The sequence below is a fragment of the Mus musculus genome, chromosome 17 (genome assembly GCF_000001635.26).
Source record: "Mus musculus strain C57BL/6J chromosome 17, GRCm38.p6 C57BL/6J".
In the NCBI taxonomy this organism is placed as follows: Eukaryota; Metazoa; Chordata; class Mammalia; order Rodentia; family Muridae; genus Mus; species Mus musculus.
The window spans coordinates 38,336,214-38,354,374 of record NC_000083.6 but is presented as its reverse complement, the minus strand read 5'-3'; positions in this window follow the sequence as shown (position 1 = coordinate 38,354,374).

Sequence of the window (18,161 nt, the reverse complement as noted above, 5' to 3'; positions counted from 1 at the left end):
TCACTTGTAGAATAGCAACTCTCAACTCTAGAAGTGTTTGATCTAATTCCATGGTCCAATTCTGTAACATAAAATGAGACAAAGTTTTTGACAAATTTGCTGCTCTTGTAGAATTTTCAAACTGAAAAGAAGTAACACAAAGGCCAGGCATCTTGTATTCACAGCCCAATTGAGCCAACTGCCAAAGAATATCCACTTGTTCTTGGACTAGGTCGATGCGTTGATTTAGCAACATCAACCCTCCTTGTATCTGTGAGTTGGCTGTGGCCTGTTTATCTAAGGCCGTTGTGACCGTCATAGAAAGCTCGTTATTAGTTTGTGTTGTTTGAACAGTAGTAGATAGAGCGAGTGCCGAGGCCCTGATAGAGGCTGCAACCGCTGCTGTAGCCACCAGTTCAACTATGATAGCAGAAATATCAAAATCTCTTTTCCCTCGAAAGAAAGTCAAGCTATTAGGGGCATCTACAGAAACAGGAATAAATCTAGGCATACGGGTAACCAAAGCAAAAGGATATTTCTTAGCATCCCAGCATAAGGCATAAAAACATTTTTCTTGTGAGCAATCTATCTCTATCTGATTCTGATTTAAGCTTGTGTTATTTAACACCCACAAAAACGGAGGCCATACACATACCGGGGTGGTGGTAAAATTTACCTCTTTCTGTTTCTTATATCTAACATTGGAGGTGGTCCATTTAAAAGAATTTGGACTCTGCTTATCAGACCGACCGGTCTTCAAGGTACCTTTCCAATCAAAGGCCAATTCTCCTTTCTCACTAGAACCTCCTCCAATCATTGTCATGGGGGTGAGATCAGTACAGCTTCCATTAACCCCACAAAGCAACCACTGATCAAAAGGGTTAGTATTAGTTCGGAGGGGGTCCATAGTACTAAAATCATATCCAGCAAAAGTATCATTATACTCTCTACTAATATATGGGGAAAAGGAAAAATATTTCTCTACTGCCCAAGTATATTTTTTAGCTTGGCAACCTGTCCAAGGTAACATTACATCTTCCATGGACCCTTCCTTGCAAAAGGGTGCCATTCTAGGTTGTGAAGGCGGCTTATTTCCAGGTTTTCGGCTAGGCCACCATCCTCTAATAATTATGGTATCAGCCTTCATGTCAAAAGCCGCTCCACCAAAAGAGGCCCTTTTTAACCAGGCTGCTGTTTGATAATACAAGGGTATACATTGGCTCTTATCTTTAACGAGGAAATTAACATAAAGCACAGGCTTCCCTGTAGGAAGAAGGTTCTATTTTCTAATAAAGCCTGAATCTGTTCATCTAAGGGTAAATAAGCAAGTCCTAGTTCTTTATCTGTAGTGAAAAAAGTGTGGAAATATTTGTGCATTATGCATAACTGGCATAGGAAGAGGGATAGTTGACATAATTCCCCATCTTAACTCTCCAGATATACTAGGAACCAGAATGTCCAGCATGAGGAGTATGATCCATCGATGTCTTGGGATCTTGTTCCTGTGACTCATTGTCCAAGAGCTGGATCCTTCGAGTGAAGTGCTCTGGAATCCAAAAGGGATTATCTTCCTCCTGTGGAAAAACACATATAGCTCCCCCTGGATCTTATTAAAATAGGATCCGGGCCATACCATTTATTATCAAGGACATTCTTCCACTTGACCATTTCATTGAGCGATTGAGGCCATTGTCTGTGCCTTTCAGCTGGTGATCTCCCAGCATTATCCAATTTTAAGACATTAAGAGTAAACATTATAAGGGATAGAGCCATCTTTGGCATCATAGCCTTTATCCCCCACGCCTTTTTTTTAAATTAAATAGGATTTGAGAGTGCAATGGGCACATTCGACAATGCCTTGTCCTTGAGGATTATAAGGAAGGCCAGTCAGATGAGTCACATTCATCTGATGGCAAAACTGTCATGAATGTTTTTGACTAACAAGAACAGAACATTTGTTTCTAGGGTGGCTATTCAGCCCAGTCATATATACTGTTTAGATTTACAAAATAAACATCTAGGACTTATCTGTTTAGTCTTCCTTGTCAGTGGCTAACTTCAGCTTAGGAATTTTTCCCTTGAATAGGAGCCAGGTAATGATGAATGTGCTCTAATATGTTGAATATAAAAAGGGTGCTCACGCATCAAAATACAATCTTGTATTTTCATCAAAATTTTAGATACTGAACTGTTAGTCAGGTTTAATATAACATGAACAGTGACTAATTACACTCTTAATTGTTTCTCTTGAAGAGAGATTGTAACTAGAATGCTTGAAATGTCATTATAGTCACTTGTGTATAATTTATTTATTTATTAATCAGAAATTAGAGAAAGTCTTTAAGTTGTCTCTACAAATTAGCTATCTTTTAAAACCCAAATAAATGTAAGAATCCTGAGTTTGTATCTTTTTAGGAGCTATCTGTAATCTTTATCAGTTAAAGCTTTATGTAAACCTCTATAACACAAAAGCAAATCCTGGGGGTCTTTTCCAGGCAACTTAGGACAATTTCTTAACTGCCCAAAAACAATTTTCTTAAAGAAACAGTATTTTTTCTTATAAGTTGCATAAGCAATTGCAAGCTCTGAGATATAATATTGACTATTATTATACAACTTAAAGTTTAATTGTTTAACATTTTTAAACACCATCTTCAGCACACAATTTAATTATCTGTGCTGAAACAGGAGGAAACTCAAAAGGATAATCATGTGATTCAATTCACATATACTTTTTTCTCATATAAAGGCTATTTTTTAAACACAGTAAATGGGATGCATGCATACATGAACTTATACATTTTTAACTTATCTTAGGATAATGATTAACAATTTTACTTCATATGATGGTATGTAATAGATCAAACATCAACATTCTGCAATAACCAAATTAATGGCTGTTTGGAACAAGGAATTCTTAATTCTTAATTAGCACCACAGCAGCCTTATAATAGGATGTTAAAACTTTGAGGTGAAGAAGGATGATTTTACATTAATGTATTATTTTTGCCAAAAAATAGCTGTGGACACATTTAATAAAAATAACTAGAATATGTAACTAATATTTGATTACCACCAATTACAATTGATACCAATAGATTACAGAAGTTTCTTCTACTTTCTGTTAAAGCCTTTTTGGTTCTCACCAGTAAATTGGAATCTCACTTGATAGCACCTAACAAAGGCTTAGGTTCTCCTGTGGCGAGTTTAAGGTGAGGTCTTAGCCAATTAACATATCCTGTAAGCTTTTGAAAATAAAATTTTGAAGTAAATTTGTACCAATTTTCCAGTATAACTGAAACCCTAATTATTAAAAAAAGATATTGCCTCTGAATCTTATGAAGCAACAACTATTCCCCAGAACTTTAAACTTCCCTTTAGAGACTTTAGCTAATAAAATACTTTTCACTTAGGAAACAATATATACTGAAAGATTTAAACCTTTTGCTTCTTGTATTGAAGCTGATAATGAAAATTTCTTACATATTGTTAAGCTATGTTAGCCATACCTAGGGGTAAAAACCTTTAATGGTCACCAGTTCACTAGAAGTAACCTCTTTACAAATGGAAAAAAACTTTTAAATCTATAATAATTTTATATGAAGTAGGCAAGTTATTTTGAAATGCCTTTATAAGTTTGATAGCCTGATTGACATTTTATAAACTTTTTTAATTTAAATTTTATTTAGAACAACATCTGGCTAGGTCTGTAATAAGGCTCTAAGAAGTGCCATACAAGCCGAGCTGAGGCTGCTCCCCTCCGAGCTCAGCCTTAACCCAAATGCAAACTTTTTTTTTTCAATCTAAACACTCTGCCAGAGTCTTTGCTCAAAGATTATCCCTATGTTGAAGTATCCTTAAAGACCTGTTTTCTTGTGTTTGTTCATGATGTTTAGAAAGATTCTAACCTTAAGTTTCCAATTTTAAGCTAACTTTCTGTTACAAGCAAAAGGCTGCCTGCCCCTTTAAAAGCTCCGCTTGTAATTGGCCCTCAGCAAGGCTTATCCAGCTGTACTTGACTCCCAGCCACAGTGCAGCTAATTTTCAGCTTGTACTTGTGCAAATTGAAACTACTTTTAAAACAAGTTTTAACCATTTATATTTTTCAACATGAAACACAGAACAATAACCATTCAAACCACAAAACAAAAACAAACATGAATTGGCAGACATATGGACAATTTGTTGTGGTGCACCAAAAACAGAAAATAGACAGACAGGGAATAGAACTTGGTGTCTCAAAGGGACACAGATATTTTAACCAGAGCTAAGAAAATCTCTATAGGAGCCAGAGAGAAAAACAGGACGTCTCCCATTTTTCTTCTGTTCCCCAGGAGCGCTCTGAAATAGCGCTCATTTTTTCATTTTTCTCTCTCTCTCTTTTTTTTTTTTTAAAGATCCCAAACACGGGACAACTGCTTTTCTAAAACTCATCCTCTCTCTCTCATGTTCAGACTCTAACTTCCTTAACTCTTTCTTCTGGCAATACTGCCAGAGAATGGAGAGGAGGTACAGTGACCCTGAGAGCTATCTTTAAGCCTTTAATGAAAGCTGCCTCTTTAGTCAAAGTCCTCGAGAAGAGGGTAAATTGACTTAATTTATATTATCCTTTGTATCTTTATAATTTATATTATCTTTTGTATCTTTATATTTTATATTATCTTTTGTTTTTATCTTTTCTTCTTTTTCACTCCATGGTAGCATTAGCCCTTGCTTGCGTCTGGCAGAAACCTTGCCACAATGCTTTCTATTCAAGATACATTCCCATATTTGGAGCCACAGCTTTTATTACCGTTGTCCAGTCCCCATGAGTCATTGCTAAGGCAGCAAGCCTTTCGACCTGTGCCACAATGAAATTAGCACTGACTCCATAGGTACGGACCAACTCAGCAAGCTCATTAATCTGTATATACTCTACCGGAGCGTGGACATGTCTACCCTCAGCTCCTTCAAAGACCGGAAATGCCTGTTGCATTTTCCTTTGTTCCTCTCTTGGAATGAACAAGTCTGCGCACTGCCTCTCTGAGCAGGGCTGACGCACTACACAGGGTGGGGGCTCCGCATAGGGCGGAGGTGCACTATGACCTTGAAACCGACTGCACGGACCAGCAGCAAGCTGGCCTTCGCCAGCCGCTTTTGGCTTTTTTCTTGACTGATTAGCTCGCATTTTATCTGGCCGGTACTTTTCTCTCTCATAAGGAGCTGCTTCCTCCTCCAAGTCTGTTTCCTCAGAGGGGCTAAGTTCTTCATCTGATTCTGAGCTGCTAAGAGCTAACTCCTTAAACTCATCTAGCAGCGAGTATAGGCTCCCTCCTATAGGGACCTCCGCTGATTGATCTTTTTTCTTTTGGTTTTTCTCCTCCTTTCTTCTTATCTCTGCCTGGGTATCCTTCCCCGACATTATCTTCTCCTCAGGTTCAAGACCCATGGAGAGGCCTGTATGCTTATTTGGTGCACCATGTTTCCTTTTGCTCCTACTATCTTTCCCCGCTCTACCTCTGATAGGCTTTCTTGAATTTCGTCCAGAATTTTCTGCCCTGCTTGTTGACATTCCTCATTCTTTAAGCACGATCTAATGAGCTTCCACAACGGCATGGTTCCTTCTTTAAGTTTGCCGTTCTCCTGCTCCCCAACTAAATCTCCCCTAAGTTTCTCCCAAGAGGGGATAGTTAAGGACTCTGAGCACACAAACTACGGTGCTATGTGATATATCTCTTTTACAAAGCCTTCTAGTGTCTTGGTGGAGACTTTCAAGCCACACTGCCTCAGGACCGACTGTAAGGCGGTCACCACAGAGTGGGAGGCTCCCATGCTATCTTCTTGCCTTTGTTCTAACCTTGCCTGACCTCGACTGAACACTAGTTAGCAATTCCTCCTGTGGAAACTGTACGCAATCTAAAGAAAAAAAAAAAAAAAACGAGCCATGTGAAAAGGAACAGAAAGGCTTCTAACACTGGAGAAAGTTCAAGGCCATACCTTGTAGAGCTGTATTGTCCCGTAATTCTGAATCTGCCCCGTGAAACGGGGGGTCTCCTATCAGTGCCTGGTGATGATATAGTTCCCGGGTTATCAGCGCCACTTCTTGTAATGGCAATTGCAAGGGCGGTTCCTTACAAAGATACATCCCCATATTTGGAAACACAGCTTTCACCACCGTTGTCCAATCTGCAGGAGTCATTGCCGAAGCTGCAAGCCTTTCAACTTGTGCTATAGTGAAATTGGCGCTGACTCCATAGTTACGGACTGACTCGGCAAGCTCCTTAATCTGTATATACTCCACCGGAGCGTGAACTCGCCCTCCCTCGGCTCCTTCAAAAACTGGAAATGCCTGTTGCATTTTCCTCTGTTCTTCTTTTGGAATGAATGAGTCTGAATGATACCTCCGCACATAAGGCAGAGGTGCACTAGGACCCTGAAGCCGACAGTCCGGAGGCCGAGCAACAAGCTGGCTTTGGCCAGCCGCTTTTGGCCTTTTTCTGGACTGATTAGCTTGCATTTTATCTTGGTGGTACCTTTCTCCTTCATAACGAGCTGCTTCCTCCTCCAAGTCTGTTTCCTCAGAGGGGCTAAGTCCCTCATCTGATTCTGAGCTACTAAGAGCTAGGTCCTTAAACGCATCTAGTGGTGGGTATAGGTTCCTTCTCCTAGGGACCTCCGCTGATTGATCTTTCTTCTTCTCATTTTCCTTCTCCTTCCTTCCAAACTCACCCCAGGTATTCTTTCCCAACATTATCTTTTCCTCGGGCTCAAGGTCCGTGGAAAGGCCTGTATGCTTAATTGATGCACCATGTGTCTGTTTTGCTCCTAATCTCTCTCCCCACTCTACCTCTGATAGACTGTCTTGAATTTCATCCAGAATTTTCTGCCCTGCCTTAACCACTTATTGGCATTCCTCATCCTTTAAGCACGGTCTTATCAGCTTCCACAATGGCATGGTTCCTGCTTTATGTTTGCCGTTCCCCAGTTCCCTAGCTAAATCTCCCTTGATTTTCTCCCAAGAGGGGATAGTTAAGGACCCTGAGCATGCAAACCACGGTGCTATGTGATCTACCTTTTTTACAAAGCCTTCTAGTGTCTTGGTGGCGACTTTCAAGCCACGCTGCTTCAGGACCGACCGTAAGGCGGTCACCACAGAGTGGGAGGCCCCCATACTGGTCGCTGTCCAGGCCTGACCGCGACTGAGTCAGCAATACTGGTCGCTGTCCTTGCCTGACTGGGACTGAGAACCAGTCAGCAGTTCCAGCGGTAGAAGCAAAACGAAACCGAAAGGGAAGGAATAATTGCCGTGAAAACAACCAAAAGGGTGTCTAACTCTGGAGAAATTTCAAGACTGTATGTACCTTGCAGAGCTGTAAAGTGTCCAGTAGTTCTGAACCTGCCCCGTGAAACGGGGGGTCTCCTATCAGCGCCTGGTGATGATAAATTCCCGGGTTTCTCGGTGCCACTTCTCACCCGTGCTAGTATCTCACTGGCAAGAATTCACTCGGACAACCGGATCCTTTTACAGCAAAGCTTTTATTGCTTCAACATAAGGAAGACCCTGAACCCGGAAAATGGCGCTGCTTATATAGCCCGCAACGTGACATTTCAGCACCTGATGTGGCGTGACAGCACCTGATTAGTTGATTGCCCATCACCCCATTACTATGCCACGAGATGGGCAGTGACTGGGCATGAATTCACTCTTGCACTTGCGCATAAGGCTTGTTTACTAGTTAGGCGCAGTGGAAGCCAGTGCCATCTTATAATGGCGATTGCTCATGGCACAGCTCTCCACAATCACTGGGAAAAGAGGCCCCTTGGTATTGCAAACTTTATACGCCTGAAGAAAGGGGAATGCCAGGGTCAAGAAGTGGGAGTGGGTGGGTAGGGGAGCAGGGTGGACGGAGGCTATAGGGAACTTTAAGGATAGCATTTGAAATGTATATAAAGAATATATCTAATAAAAAAATAAATGAAAAGAAATCTGTCATCATCAGTCCAGCTTCAGTGGCAGTCACATCAGCCAGTGCTGCCATTGTTCTTGATCCCTCATCTTAAAAAGTCCCTGTCTGTCTACTGTCTAGACTCTAAATTCTTCCCTAACAATATATATATATATATATATAATCAGAGCCAGTAGTAAAAACACCTTGCTTCACTAACAAATTTATTTTTCAAATGTTTTTTTTTTTTTTTTTTTTTTTTTTGGTTTTTGGAGACAGGGTTTCTCTGTATAGCCCAGACTCCCCTGACACTCACTTTGTAGACCAGGCTGGCCTTGAACTCAGAAATCTGCCTGTCTCTGCCTCCCAAGTGCTGGGATTAAAGCCGTGTGCCACCATCACCTGGCTCCAAATGTTTTTTAAGAGTAATGGTTATTGCTGCCAATTTCACATCTCTATTTTCTTTCCTAGGCTGATTATTGAAGCATTAATCTGCTCCAGCAGCAACTCCTAAAGGAGATCAACCATTACTATTGCAAGTGCCAATGATGCTGACCACTGAAGGGTTGGAAGCCCCCTGAGAATTTTCATACACTTCTTATATTAAGAGAGATATGAGGGCAAAAACAGAACAAAACTCTATAACACCATTAAGTCCTCACACACCTGTTCCTCAAGGTCATGCCTTACCAAGATGCAACATGGTTGTGCTAATGAGTGGGCCGTATTCCAGGAGTTTTAAAGCAATGTGTCATTCCTCCTTCGCAGCCCTTGGTAATACTCGATGACAAAAACTCATTTGAACCATACATTTACCTTGGATAGAGTTTCAATACTATATTGAATAGAGAGAGTGGGCAGGCTTGTCTTGTCCCTGATTTTAATGTAATTGCTTTAAGTTTCTCTCCACTTAGCTTAATGTTGGTTACTGGCTTGCTGTTTGATTATGTAAATGTATGTGCCTTGTATCCCTGATCTCTCTCATGCTTTTAAAATGAAAGGGTGTTGGATTTTTTCTTTTTTGCAGGCTTTTTCATCATCTAATGAGATGATCATGTGATTTTTGTTCTTTCAGTTTCATTATATGGTAGATTATATTGATGAAATTTTAGATACTGACCCATCCCTGCATCCCACAAGAAATTAATAATTACACAGCAAAACAAAAAGAAGAGATTTCACACACACACACACACACACACACGCACGCACACTCAAAATACAAACAAACAAACAAACAATCCCACCACCAACATAAAAATAACAGAACTAAAATCCATTGCCAATTAATACCTTTAAACATCAATGAACTCTATAAAACAATATAAGGACAGAGGCTAATAAAATGGATGTGAAAATAGGATTCATGTTTCTGCTGCATGCAAGAAACACACTTCAGCAACAAAGGTAGATATGACCTCAGAGTAAAGGGCCGAAAATAAGATTTTTTTCCAAGGAAAGAGACTCAAGAAACAAGCTGGCATAGCCATTCCAGCTAATTTCTAATTAAATAGACGTTTAACCAAAAGAAATCAAAAGAGATGGGGAAGGAGACTTCATGTGCATCAGAGGGAGAATCCACCAAAATGATCTCTCAATTCTGAACATTTATGCTCCAAAGACAAGGACAATCACATTGGTAAGAAAAAATATTGCTGAAACTTAAATATCACTTTGAACCCCACACATTAATATTGGGAGACATCAGCACCCCACTCTCACCAAGGAAGGTCATTACACTAGAAACTAAAAATAGAAAGGGTGTAACTAACACAGGTTTTGGTTCAAGTGGATTGAACAGATATCTAAAAAAATATTTCACCTAAATATAAAAATAATATACTTTCTTTTCTTCATGGAACCTTACTCTAAATTGACCATGTACTCCTTCATTAAATAAGAACCATTGGATCTTACCAGATCACCATGGATTACCACTGGACTTCAACAACAACAAAAACAACAGAATGTCTATAAATTCATGAATTCTCAACAGCTCTCTACTCAATGACCACTGGGTCAAAAAAGAGATAAAGAAATTAAAGGCATTCTAAAAAGTCAATGAAAATTGACCCTTACAATATATCCATACTTATGTAGAAACAGGAGAGATCCTATACTAGCAACTTCACATGTTTGAAAGTTCTAGAATAAAAAGAAGCAAACACACACTAGAGGAGTAGACAGCAGAAAATAATTAAACTTAGGCTGCAATTAATCAATCAGAAGCAAAGAGAGCAATGCAAAAATCAATAAAACTAAGAGCTGGTTCTTTTAGAAAACCAACAAGATAGACAAACCCTTAGAAAAATAACATAAAATGCAGAGAGACAGTACTTAAATGAACAAAATTAGAAATTAAAAAGGAGACATAACCAAAGACATTGAGGAAATTCAAAGAATCATTAGGTCTTACTTCAAAAATCTGTTCTCCACAAAATTAGAAGCTCTAAACAAAATGAATTATTCTGTAGATAGATTACACTTACCATCGTTAAATCAAGATAAGGTGAACTATGTAAATAGTGGTTTAACCCTTAAAGAAATACAGTCATTAAAAGTTTTCCAACAACAACAACAACAAAAAAAAAAAAAAAAAACAAGGCCAGATTGTTTGAGCACAGAATTCTACCAGAATTTGAAAGAAGAGTTAAGACCAATACTCAATCTATTTCACAAAATAGACACAGGAGGAAAATTGCCAAACTAATTCTATGAGGCCACTGTCACCCTTATACCTAAAGAACAAAGAAAGAATTTTAAACTAATATATGTTATGAAAATTGGTGGAACAATACTCAGTAAAATGCTCGAAAATTGAATCCAAGAACATAGCAAAAACATCAACTATAACATAGTAATCTTTATCCCAGAGATGTAGGAGTGGTTCAATATATGAAAATCCATCCAAGTAATCCACAATATGAACAAACTAAACTAAAACAAACAAACAAAAACAAACAAACAAACAAAAAACAAACCCACATGATCATCTCAAATGCTGAAAAAGCCTTTCACAAATATCTATTGCCTCTTCCTGTTAAAAGTCTTGGAGAGATCAGGGATGTAGTCACATACCTAAGTGCAATAAAGTCAATAAGAGGAGAGAAAGTTAAAGCAATTCCACTAAAATGGAGGACAAGACAAGGATGTCCACTCTCCCCATATCTTTTCAATATAGTACTGAAAGTTCTAGCTAGATCAATCAGACAACCAAAGGAGATCAAGTGGATACATATTGGAAAAGAAGAACTCAATGTATCACTATTCACAGATAATAAGATAGTATACATAAGTGACACCACACTTTTACCAGAGACCTCCTACAGCTGAAAAAACCTTCAGTCAAGTGGCTAGAAAAAATTAAATCAAAATAATCAGTAGCCATGCTTTATACAAACAGGCTGAGGAAGAAATCAGGGAAACAATACCCTTCCCAATAGGCACATGTAATATTAAATACCTTGGTGTAACTCTAACCAAGCAAGTGAAAGGAATGTATGATAAGAACTCCATGTCTCTGAAGAAAGATATTGTGGAAGATATCAGAAGATAAAACGATCTTCCATGCGCATGGATTGGTAGGATTAACATGGTAAAAATGGCCATCTTGCTGTCAGGTGTGATATGGGTGACAATGAGCCTGCATGATAGTATTGGCTGTGGGAGCAATGTCAACCTGAAACATGCATCTCTGGTGTTCTGGTGTATGGATGGTGTTACACATTAGTCCTCAAATATAATCTTGGTAAAAATCGTTGGGATAGGGATAGAGGCCATCACTAGAGAAGGAAATGGCTTTGATGTCTATGAGGACAAACTATTTGGTCATGGACATTCAAACAGTCAATCCAGGCATAATGGGAGAAGGGGTGGAGGCTGAATGTTTTCATTGTTCTTTGGGAATTTTAGTTAACTCATAATGGTTAAGTTGTGTCAGGAAATATTTGAGTAAGAAATGTTTTTGAGAAACCTGAAATTTTAGTAGGTAAGACCATTGAAGGCATCAAGGAAAAGGAACACTGGGCCGGGGACACCAAGGACATGGATGTCCATAGAAAATTCAAAAGATAAGAAGGAGGAAAAAAAATATCTGTGTCTACAATAATAGTGAGCAATGGTGAGAGCCCCCTGGGAGGGGAGATATCTATTAATGGAAAATTTGATAAACAAGTAATCTTGGGGAATTTCCAACCCCTATAAGGCCATATAAAAAGCACACAATCCAGTTATAATGATAATTTATAAGCATAGATAGGAAAGATTTAATGCCATACTGACTTATTCCCCAGATATAAAATGCTTTGCTACCTGCTGTTTCTCCTGGCCACGTGATTCTGACTCATCATGGCTTCTTCCTCCTCTTGTTCAGTCCTGTCTTTTTCCCTTCTCATCCTCTTCTACCTCTCTACCTGCCTCCACTGTCAAACCTCCAGTCCCAACTTTCCCTTCCACTGCCTAATCACAGCCTCTAGGCTTTATTGAGCAGATAAACTGAGATCACATGAGTACATGATGGCATGCTAATCAGGGGCACTCTCTTTTGAAGAAGCAGATAAACATCAGAAGACAAACAGCATCAGGACAAACCACAACGGAAAACTGAAAGATATATAACGAATTTGGAGCCTGTGATGTGGGTCCTTGGATTAGTGATTTGTCCTCCCTGGAAAGAGTGGAACATATTTATTTGACCACCTGACATTGCATACGTAAGGAAATTAGGGTACAAAATCTAAGAGAGATAATTTGGGCTTGTAAAGGAGTCCTGGTGGAAACTACAAGAGGAATTAATATAGCGTTTGGAAAAAAGTTTAAAAAGCATTGTAGAAATGGATTACTTGGATGATCTTAAAAGAGAGATTTTGCAAACTTAGACAAGTTAAAAATAATTAACATTACCCTGATCTGTTTAGCATCTTTATGTTCTCATGATCATGCTATAACCACAAGTTTATGTCCAGATGACCTGTGATTTGGAGCTTTTTCTGAGAATTAAATGTTATAATTTGCTTTACCAGACACTGTAGTGTGACTTTAGGTGTGCATTATGTTTTCTAGTGACACAGTTACATAGAATGTTTCATGAAAAATAATGTACTTAAGGAAAATTATAAACATGCTTTAGTTTATGTATTATTGTATTACAAAAGAGTCTAACCAATAAAAGACTGAGGTGAACTCAGAGACAAAAAACCTGAGAGAGTTAGAAAGAAACCACCAGTTGTCTCTAATAGCAGTTCCAGTACAGCAATGGACCACCTGTCAGCTTGCACCTGCATCAATGCCTTAGACTCTGATTTCAAACCTATCCAATCCTCCTATTCTTAAGAACCCCAAAATAACTGAAGCTGGTTGTTAGTATCTTACCAAACCAATTTATATATTCAATGCAAATCCCTTCAGAATTCCAATACAATTCTTTACAGATCTTCAAAGAACATTTCTCCACTTGAAATGAAAAAAAAAAAAAAACCACCTCAAAAACAAAATACAAAATACAAAACAGGATATTTAAAAACAATTCTGTATGATTAACTTTGTGCTATTGGAATACATGCAGACAGGTTGATCAATGGAATCTAAACAAAGATCCTGAAATAAACCCCACAACTATGAACTTGATCTTTCAAAAAGAATGCAAAATCATACAATGCATAAAAAGGAAGTGTCTTCAACAAACGTTTCTGGTCTAACTGGAGATTTGGATGTAGAAGGAAGCAAACAGATACATATTCATCGCTCCACACAAAATTCAAATCCAAGTGTATCATAGACTGTACTATAAATCCAGATACATAAAATCAAATAGATGATAAACATGTAAAGTAGCTTTGAATGCTTTGTTTGATTTCAAACCCTGGGAGTGAGGTGCATATTTTGCATATTGAAGCTAAGCTAGCTTCCAGGTACTCCAGCATCCCTCAGTCCCTACCTGGGATAGCCTGCCCCCTACCCTAAACATTCCAGCCCAGGGGTTGCCCTTCCCCCAGAGGCTTTTCCCTATATAAGCTGGGCATTTTGGTCTCCCCACTATCTCTTCTATTCTTTCTCTTCTCTCTCTACTCACATGTGCTTTCTCATCCCTTCACCTCTCGCTCCTTTCCCATGACAACTTTCTGGTCTTGGTCATTGGGACAAGTGAACTCATCTGACAATAGCTTCCAAATAAACCTTCCTTTATATAATCTAATAAAGTGGTTTAAATTGGATCATTTTACTGGTGAAAATATAACTTATCAATGGGTAAAGGCCACAACATCCTGAATAGAACAACAATGGATAAGTGCTGGGAACCATGGCTTTGTGGATATTTTCTAGCTTACACAAACAATCCTGAGAGAACATTCGTGGTCATAACAGTAAGAATGTTTGTGGTTAAAGAGGACACTGTGACCGTCCAGGAGTTGAAGACTGCTACCTGACCTTCAGAGAGGCCCTGGGATCTTCACCCCTCCCTTGGAGCATCCTCTTGTTTATGCTTATATTGCCACTCCTGAATAAACTTTTTCAGAGCTTTATCAGTATGATTGACTTGCACTAATTCTTTGTGTCTCTTTCCCTCCCACTCTCTCACTCCTTTTCCCTGGATCCCCGCTGATTATCCCTGCAGTTCAGGGCAAACTGGAGCCCAACTTGTGCCTCTGGGTCTGGGGTCTGTGAGAGAACACTCTTCTCACTGATCCACCGTTTTGCCAAGAAGTGAGTGAAAGTTCACACTGTATCGCCACTTGGTCAAGAGGTGAGTGAAAGTTCACACTGGGTCACCTCTTAGTCAAGAGGTGAGTGAAGACCCACACTAAGCCTCTGCTTTGTCAAAAAGTGAGCAAAGGCTCACACTGGATCACTGCTTCTCCAAGAAGTGAGTGAAGGTGTGCACTGGATTGCCACTTCATTAGGAAGTGAGTGAAGATCCGCACAGAGATCACTGCAGTGTCACTTGCACTGTGAGACTAATCTGAGGAATGTAGGAAGAGTGGCTAGACTATGGGACAAGCATTAAGTAAACATAAATTGTTTTTTAAAAGGATCTCAAGGAATCCCTCAAGACACGAGGAATATGGATTAAGAAAATTTTTCACAGTTAAGACCTACTCCAGATGGGAAGAATAGGGTTTAAAATAAAATAAAATAAAATAAATAAAAAGAATTAAAAAAAAACTACAGAAACAAAATAAGAAATGTTAGAAAAATTCTTAGCTCAAGTACATTTATGTTGTTCTTAATTCCCAGAAGTAGGAATGGTAAATACGTAAATGAAAGAAGTAGACAAATTGAGGAGTAATTAGGAAAGTTAGAAAAGCAGGGCACTAGGGAACAACTATCAGGAGCTACCACTGTGCCTCCTCTCCCTTCTCTGGCAGAATTCCCAGAAGAAGGAGATAAAGAATTTGACTTTGAACATGAGAGAGAATGAGAGAGAATAGGTTTCAGAAAAGCAGATATTCCCCTGTTCAGGACCTTTTAGCAAAAGAGAAGAAAAGTGGAAATAAGCTATTTCAGAGCTCTCTTAGGCACAGGAGGAAATTGGGAGATGTCCTGCTTCCTCTCTGGCTCCTATGGAGATATTCTTAATTTTGGTTAGGATATCTGGGTTCCTTTGAGACATCAAGTTCTCTTCCCTCTCTGTCTATTGTTTGTCCTTGATGCACCAATTTGTCCATATGTCTGTCAATTTATGTTTGTTTTGTTTTGTTGTTTGAATGATTGTTGTTCTGTGTTTCATGTTGAAAGAAAATGTTTAAAACTTTATCTGCTGGCTGTCCATCCTTTTAGTTTATCTTGTTTGAAAGGAAGTCTCAATTTTCACAGCAGAAACTGATAAGTTACACTGCACTGTGGCTGGGAGTCAAGTACAGCTGGAAAAGCCCTGCTAGAGACTGATTATCTAAGCGAGCAGCTCTTAAAGTGGCCAACAGATTTTTGCTTGTAACAGAAAGTTAGCTTAAAATTTGTAACTCAGAGTTGGAGTCATTCTAAACAACACATGGCATGAGCCAACTCAGGAAAACAGGTCTTTAGAGATACTTCTAAATTGGGATAATATTTTGTGTAATTATTATTCTAGAAACTAGATTTATAATGGATAGAATTTAAAACAATGTCTCTTCAATGAGGTATTAAAAGCTGCACTGTCATGCATTCATATATAAGAGCTGGCATCCAATCTTCATAATGTGAAACTGATGATTTTGGTATTGATTTTTAAAGAAAATATATTGTTTAAAATTGGGTTTTGCTTTCCAAAAGTTATAAATATATTCTAATTTTGCAAAAGAAACTTAAAAATTATGATTAAAATTGCCAGTGTTCCATTGACTGCAGTTTGCAGTTTGATTGCAAGCTCACGATTTTTAACTCACCAATATATTGTAATTAAGATGATTATAAGAGTTTATCTTATAAGGACACTAATGCATTTCCCTGCAGCCATCTGGCCATACAAAGCAAAGACAGACTTATCTGGATATATTCATCTCTGTGCAGAAATTGGACCCTCATACAATCAGTTTGGCTGTGGTTGCTGCCTTGCAGGGGACTAAAGTACAAGCAATGCTTCCAGCACTAAGGTTATAAGGAAGGTTTTAAGAATAAATCATTATAAGAAAGACTGTCCAAAAATGGGAGGCATAAACAGACAGTCAAATTGTTTATGAATGAATAGAAATCGGGGACTGGCAAGGTTGGGTGCCATCTCTAGGACTTGTCAGAGATTTGGGATGGATGAGGTTACCCAGGAGTCTATGGGGGTGACTTCAGCTGAGATTTGTAGCAATGGGGATATGGATACTAAAATGGTCACTTTCTGTAGCTAGGCAGCACCCACAGTGGAGTGAAAGGGATGCCAATCCACCCTCAGATCTTTTGACACACAGTTTGTCCTGTCTACAAGAAATGCAGTGACAGAGATGCAGCAGAGACTAAGAAAATGGCCCCACAATAACTGGCCCAACTTGAGACTTGTCCCATGGGCAAGAACCAAATCATGACACAATTTGTGATATTTTCTTATGCTTGCAGACATACAGCTAGCTAGCTAGCCAAAGTAGCTTGGATCAGATCCAGCTACCAGGCCGCACTTCCTGCACACTCATTCAATATCCCATCCCTGTCTGACCGAGATCAGTGTTTATGTGGGTTTTGGGGTAACTCTTGGACTCCGACAGTTTGATTATGTTTTCTATTTTTCAACTTATTCATATGAGTTCTATATACTTATTGTTGTTTTGTAATAGTGGCTATTATCCTTTTGTTTTTTGTGCAGGTGGGATTTTCCTGGTTTTTTTGTTTGTTTGTATTTGTATTTGTATTTTTTTTTTTTTGGTCTGAACAATTTTTTATTGCCCTTTCAATTCTGAAGGATAGACTTCCTGTATATAATATTATTAGTTTGTAGCTGTTTTCCTATCAGGATTTTGAACACTTTATCCTCTTCTTTTCTATTCTCTATTATAATGTAAATTTATGCTAAGAAAACTGACTTCATTATAATGAAGATCCCCTTATGCTATGGCTTGATATAATCCTATGACCCATTTGACTGGATATTTGTGACACAGTTGATGTTATACTTTTGGGAAGTAGAACTATTGGTGGGTAGGGCCTAGATGGAGAAAGTGGGTCGCTGGGAGATGATCCTTGAGGACGAAAGTTCCTTTCTTTAATTCCCTCTCTTCTCCTCTGTCTTGTTTTCTCTCTCTTTCCTGGACAGATCAATGTAACAAAGAGCAGACACATGCTCCACAAAAATGCCTTATTAAATAACAAAGTTTCAACATCAAATTAATAAGCTTTCTTTCATGGACTGTAAAGAATTTTATATGATAGTTTTAGGTTTGAGTGTACAGAATTGGCAACTAAGTTATAGAAATTTCAATTTGTAATGGAATATATTTTGAATATCATTGCCTTTAAAATAAGCTTCATCAAAATACAATCATTTTTATTAATGTAATTCATTTCTTTCCCATGAGAAAAATGTTTTTTTTTTCTCTATTGATTCATGTCAAATTTCAAAGGCACATCTAAAGGTCCCAGTTTAGTTTCAGAAATGTTTCCAGACTGTTCTTCATTAGTAATGTCACTTCCCTTTTTTCAGTGATTCAAGACTTATACTAGCTATGTTTTAAAAAGAATTGAATATTTGCACATAGTTTTTGTCTATTTGTATATTTTAATATATCATTACAAATTCTTTATGTAAAGGTCATACACTTCATCTGAATTCAAGAACAAAACTCACAATGCTGTAATACT